This window comes from Macrotis lagotis, chromosome X, assembly GCF_037893015.1.
Source record: "Macrotis lagotis isolate mMagLag1 chromosome X, bilby.v1.9.chrom.fasta, whole genome shotgun sequence".
NCBI lineage: Eukaryota > Metazoa > Chordata > Mammalia > Peramelemorphia > Peramelidae > Macrotis > Macrotis lagotis.
The window spans coordinates 595,005,652-595,012,150 of record NC_133666.1 but is presented as its reverse complement, the minus strand read 5'-3'; positions in this window follow the sequence as shown (position 1 = coordinate 595,012,150).

Sequence of the window (6,499 nt, the reverse complement as noted above, 5' to 3'; positions counted from 1 at the left end):
AAGAGGGGTGGCTAGGTGGCACAGTGGATAAAGCCTTGCGCAAGCCACTTAACCCCATTTGCCTTGAAAAATCCTAAAAAAATACTTGGAAGAGGAGGCAGGAGGATACTAAAATATATCTATATCTATATCTATATCATCTATATGTATATATCTATATCTATATCTATATCTATATCTATATCTGTAGAGAAGAAAGTGATTCTTCAGGTGTACAGAAAGCAGAAGTTTAAATGAGTCAAATTTATAATAGATAGGGTATAAGATAACATACTTAGGAGACTGTATTTCTCATGAAACTTGCTCTAACAGAGACTTTATATTGTTCATTATCAGACATTAATACTAACATGATAATCTATAATAGTTTTTTAAAATAAAAATATACAAAGATTTTGCTGGTTATACATGGTTGACTATTTTCCTTTATTCTCAAAAAGGAACAAAATGAAATTACCACTAGAAAAGTTAACATGATTTATTTGTGCCCAGCCTGTGGTAGAGCATTTCAAGCTCATATTGGTCTGGTCAGTCATAGTTGGACATACTATAACTTATTTCTAAAATAATGATGTCATTTTAGTTATCTTTTATACAAAGAACAGCAACTAATCTTTGTTTCTGTCATTTTTCTCTGTCCCTCTCTGTCCTTTGGTCTGTCTCTATCTCTTGGTCTCTCTGTCTGTCTCTTTATTTTCTTTGTTACCAGAGATGGCTTGCTGGCTAGGGAAGTATTATTATAGAAATGAATGTTTAGTAAAAATATATCAATCAAAATAAAAAACAAAAAGAAAAATGATCCCATTTTTCTCTACCTCAAACTTGAACAACTTTCTCTTCAGGAGAAAGTTCTTTTCATCTTTCTCCTGTCTTGCTACTTCCATACAATGCCTTGATGTCTCTTTCATGAACTTAAGAAAGAGGAAGAAATTTGGGGGGGGTCCACCCCACTTTGATTCTCCTTCAGACCATGCCTACACCCCCAAACACATCAACATTCAAACAAAATGGAATTCGAAAAATCAGAGATTTCAATCTTTCCTCTCAATACCCATTCTTATAAGGAAGGATTGTCCCTTTGGACAGCTCCTTTTTCAAGGGTCCTTTTTTAGAGAGTGGGATAAATGTATAGTCAGATCAACTATAAGTATTCATTCCTCAAAAGCACCCTACTATTCAAAAACACTCAACCCAAATCACAGGGTTTATGATAAAAATGGTTAGGACACAATGCTGAAACATTTCATCAGTGCCTCATCAAGAAAAAAAGATAAATACCTAATAAAATTGGTTAAGAAATACATTGAATAACATCATCAACCATGGCTGCTACTTGACTTAAGCCTTGACTTAAGCCTTGGAATGAATGAGCCAGTTGGTTAGACCTCGACTCTGGATGGTATCCCATGGCAGACAGAACTGGTGATAATATAGACCAGCCCTCCTCTGCCCACAGCTTATACTAGAGCAAAAGATAAACAATAATATTCTATCCTGAAAAACACAGGGTTAGCAGAGGGTGTCAGGAGGATTGAGATTGAGAGTTCTTGTAAATTAGAAACAAACTGAAATTCAAGTGATGCTCAAAATAGTCTTGAATATATCAATCTTATTCGAGCAATTTCACGTTTTTGAAATCTGTTATAGCCAAACTAACTGGATGTAGACGAGTCACTTGGACCTACTTTCCGAGTTAAATGAGAAACTAAGGTGAGGACTGGACAGCAGGGGGAGTCAAAGTCCAAAAAAAGCGGGATACTTCTTCACTGCCTTCATTTCCTACAGGTAGATTTGTATTGCCTATGTGGAATTCAATCTCAGCCGAGTAGGAAGAAAGAATGCCCTTTCCCAATGCACAGATAGAAAAATTTACAAACTTAGAGCAGAGCAGAGAGAGATTTTAGAATCCATCTAATGTGATCCTCTCAGTTTACAAGTGAGGCATCAGACCCAATAATGAGAAGGGACTTGACAAAGTCACAGTCAAAGTCAGTGTCAACAGCACTAAACTCTAGGGCCAGTTCACTTTCCACTCTGCCATTAAACTTCATTTTACCTAGACAAGGGAATTTTGATGTAAATAGTAGTATTTCCACAAATATCCTAACCTCTCAGTTCCTCAGTTTCTTTACTGACCATGACCCACTCCACTTCACCTCATTACACAGAGTTTATCATTCTTCTTGATCTTGCCATCATCCACAAGTGTTCCACTTCTATTTTTACTAAATCTGAAATTCTTTGATCATATTATAATCTTTTTTTAGGTGTTTTTTGCAAGGCAAATGGGGTTAAGTGGGTTGCCCAAGGCCACACAGCTAGGTAATTATTAAGTGCCTGAGACCAGATTTGAACCCAGGTACTCCTGACTCCAAGGCGGGTGCTTTATCTACTACGCCACCTAGCTGCCCCTAGATTATAATCTTTTATCACTTGTCTTTCTTTTTGCCTAAAAGTTAGTTATCCCTTAACTTATTTTTTATTCTTATTGTCTTCTTTGAGACGAAGGACAAGCACCCTTTTGGTTTTGCTTTATTTATTTATTTATTTTTGCAAGGCTATGGGGTTAAGTGATTTGCCCAAGGTCCCACAGCTAGGGAATTATTAAGACTCTGAGGATGGATTTGAATTCAGGTCCTCTTGACTCCAGGACTGGTGCTCTATCCACTGCCCCCACCTAGCTGCCCCAAACACCCTCATTCTTAATAGTGATCTAGTCCCTCCATCCTTTGTTTTTCTCCCCAAGGTTATTACTGCTGAATTTGATACATTCTCCTGCCTTTTATATCATCATTTAGTGAACCAGTTCAGCTCTATCGCCCTATACATTTAAATCTCTTGACCCTTTATCTTTTTGGCCTTGTGTTGCTAGACTTCAACCTTGGATTATTCCCATCATCCACAAAAGGCTACTCAACTGAACCAGAAAAAGCCATGTAGTCATATTGACTAGATCCACTCCAAATTGATGTTCCATAGTCTCAATAGAACCATTTCTGTGGTAAGACAAATCTTACATTTTCCTGATTAATTCACTATCTTACTTCAGTAGCTTTTCTAACTTTTCTTACCATCCCAAACCTCTCATGACATTCCTTTTCCTACCTTCTTAGCTGAGACCTTTGTTTCATACTTCATAGAAAAATTGATAACATTTGCCAAGAGCTCCTTCTTTTCTTTTGTCATTCATATCACTCAGATGTCTTATTCAAATATCGTTTTCATGCTTGTTTCACAGGAAGTAGCGCCTCTCTCTATGTGAAAGAAAATCTTTTCATATTCATCCTTGATGTCATTCCATCCTGTCTTCTTCAGATTAGTCTCCTCTATTACCCATATTTTCTCTCTAATCTTTAATTTCTCCTTCTGTATTGGCTGATACTCTGATATCTACAGACCTGCCCAGGTGTCCCCCCATACCTAGGAAAAAAAAAAACTTTTCACTTAATCTAACTGATAGTTATCCTTTATCTTGAGAAAGTCAGCTACAATCTCTCCCCACACTCTTGTTAACTGAGCTTTATATACCTACCTTGTCATTCACTTGTCACTACAATCTCCCATGTTACCAATGATTTCTTAGCTGCCTCATATAAAGGTGTTTTGTTAGTCTTCTTTCTTTTTGGTCTCTCTCTGTAGCCTTTGACAATGCTAATAATCCTCTTATTCTTGATGACCTCTTTTCTCTATGTTTTTATGATGTTGCACTCTCCTGGTTCTCTTCTTATGTGACTACTCCTTTTTGGTCTTTTTTTCTGGATTGAATCTTTTTGTTTTCTTTTGTTTTGGTTTTTGTTTTGCAAGGCAGTGAGGTTAAGTGACTTGGCCAAGGCCACACAGCTAGATATTATTAAGTGTCTGAGGTCAGATTTGAACTCAGGTGCTCCTGACTCCAAGGCCAGTGCTCTATGTGCCACCTAGCTGCCCCTCAGTCCTCTTTTCTAAATCTTCAGTCAGGTCATCTCCCTGGTTTCACCCTGATCATTTCCCACGGCTCTCTCTTGGAAATTATTCTTTCCCTCTGGATTATTTTACTTGGTGACTAAATTAGTTTTCATGAATTCAATTTTACTGTTCAGTTATTCAGTCAAGTTCAATTCTTTGTGATCCTGTGCACATGAGAACCTTCCATCCTCCACTATCTCCCAAAGTCTGTCCAATCTCCTGTTCATTGCTAACATAGCAATATCTATTCTTCTTGTCCACTGTTGTCTTCTTCTTTTGCCTTCAATTTTTCTCAACAACAAGGTTTTTCTCCAAGGAATCCTAGTTTTTCATTATTTTGCCAAAATATTTAAGCTTCAGCTTTCGTATTTATCCTTCCAAGGAAAAGTCTGAATTAATGTCTTTAAATATTTGCTGATGTTTTTTGCCATCCAAGGGACTCTCAGAATTCTTCTCCAATACCACAATTGAAAAATGTTGATTCTGTGACTCTAAGCTTTCCTTATAGTCCAGTTCTCCAGTCATACCACTGGAAAAAAATCATTACTTTGACTGTTTGGACTCTTGTCAGCAAGGTGATGTTTCTGCTTTTTAGCATGCTGTTGAGATTGTTAAATAACTTTCTTTCCAAAGATCAAGTGTTTTAAAAAATTTCATGGTTTTAGTTCCTGTTTGTATTGATCTTTGAGCTCAAAATGCAAAATCTGACAAAGCTTCTTTCTCCTATTTGCCAGGAAATAAAGGGATCAATTGCTATGATTTCATTATTATTATTATTATTATTATTATTATTATTATTATTTTAAATATGAAGCTTCAAGTGGCTTTTTACACTCTTCTATTTCATCCTTATCATGCAACTTCTTAATTCTTTACTTTCTGCCATCAGAGTGGTATTGCCTGAATGTCTTAGATTGTTATTTCTCCTGGCAACCTTAATCCTGGCTTTTGTCTCATCAAGCCTGATATTTCACATGATGTGTTCTGTACATAGATTGAAGTGACAGTTTATAACCTTGTTATGTTCCTTTCCCAATCAAACTAATTAGCTGTTCCATGTTTGGTTCTAATTATTGCTTCTATATGACTTTAGATTAGTAATCACATCATTGTGGCTATTGGTGATGTTAAGATCATTTTATAGAGATTTTCTGTATAGTCTTCCTACCTCTTCTTTATCTCTTTTCCTTTTCTAAAGTCCTTAATATTTTTGTCCTTTTATCATGAAAGAATAGCATGAAATACTCTTTATATCTCTAATTTTCTTTGGTTTTTTGAAAAAAATATACAGTGACTAGCAAGTTATCTTGGCAACTTTCTGTTCAGTTTTATTTTGTATCCCAAGCCCAAACTTGCCTGTTATTTCAATTATTTTTTGATTTCCTACTTTAGCATTCAAATACCTTATTTTTGAATGTAACTATTTTGGGTATTATTTATAGAAGGTGTTGAACTGGTCAACTTTTATCTCTTTAGCATCAGATGGAGCATAGACGTGTGTGTGATGTCGAACAGTTTGCCTTGGATTTAAACAGGTATCATTGTCATTTTTTGAGATTATAACCTGGTATTACTTTTCTCAGTCTTTTATTGATTATGAAAGCTATTCCATTTCTTCTAAGGGATTCTTGTTCATTGTAGTATATGTAATGATCACCTGAATTAAATTTACCCATTTCCAATTATTTAAGTTCTAGGACTTAACTTTTTTTTATACTCAACTCTTCCCATAAATTGGGTGTATACTCAGTGAATGGCAGTTTTTAATGTAAAGATTTTAGGATTATATGTTCAGAACCCAAAGGCAATTTATAGAAATAGCTGGTCCTTTGCCTCATCATGCTGAAGATCTCATTAGTAAGAAGAAACAAGACACAAGATTCAAACTTGGGTCCTCTGTCTCTACATCTAACACTCTTCCCTCTAAACTTTTGTTGGATTATTTTGGATTGACTGAAATTTTGCATTGCTGTTGTTGTTTAATTTACTTTAATTTAATTTTTAGCCTCTGTAATTATGTGCCAACCAAACCAAACTGAGTTTAGTCTTCAACATAGCTTATGTCTTTAGCTTGTAGATTAGCTTGTAGGTTAGTGAATGATTGACTTGGGAGTGTGGCAGCAGAGATTAAGAAAAAATTAAGATTAATAAGGATTAAGAAAGAATTAGGGAAGATGGCCTTATCATAATGACCACTTATATTTATGTAGCTTTCAGGTTCCAAGGAAAATATTTTCCTCCAAGCATGCTTAGCTAGCTAATATTTACTTTGAGAACCTTGAACTCTCAGTTTCAGTTTTCTTATCTGTGAAATATTTTTATTATTCATCTTATAGAGACATCTTTGTGAGAATCAAAAAGTTAGAGAAATGTGAGCTGTTTTGCAAATGTTTTTGATGCTTATTTTGTAGATGAAGAAACTGAGACTCAGAAATTAAATGATTTTCTCATGGTCACTGAACTAGTAACTGGAAGAAACAGGATATGCTACCATGTTCTGATTCCCAATCTAGGACCTATATCTTTACAGCATGATGCCATGACTTTTGTGATC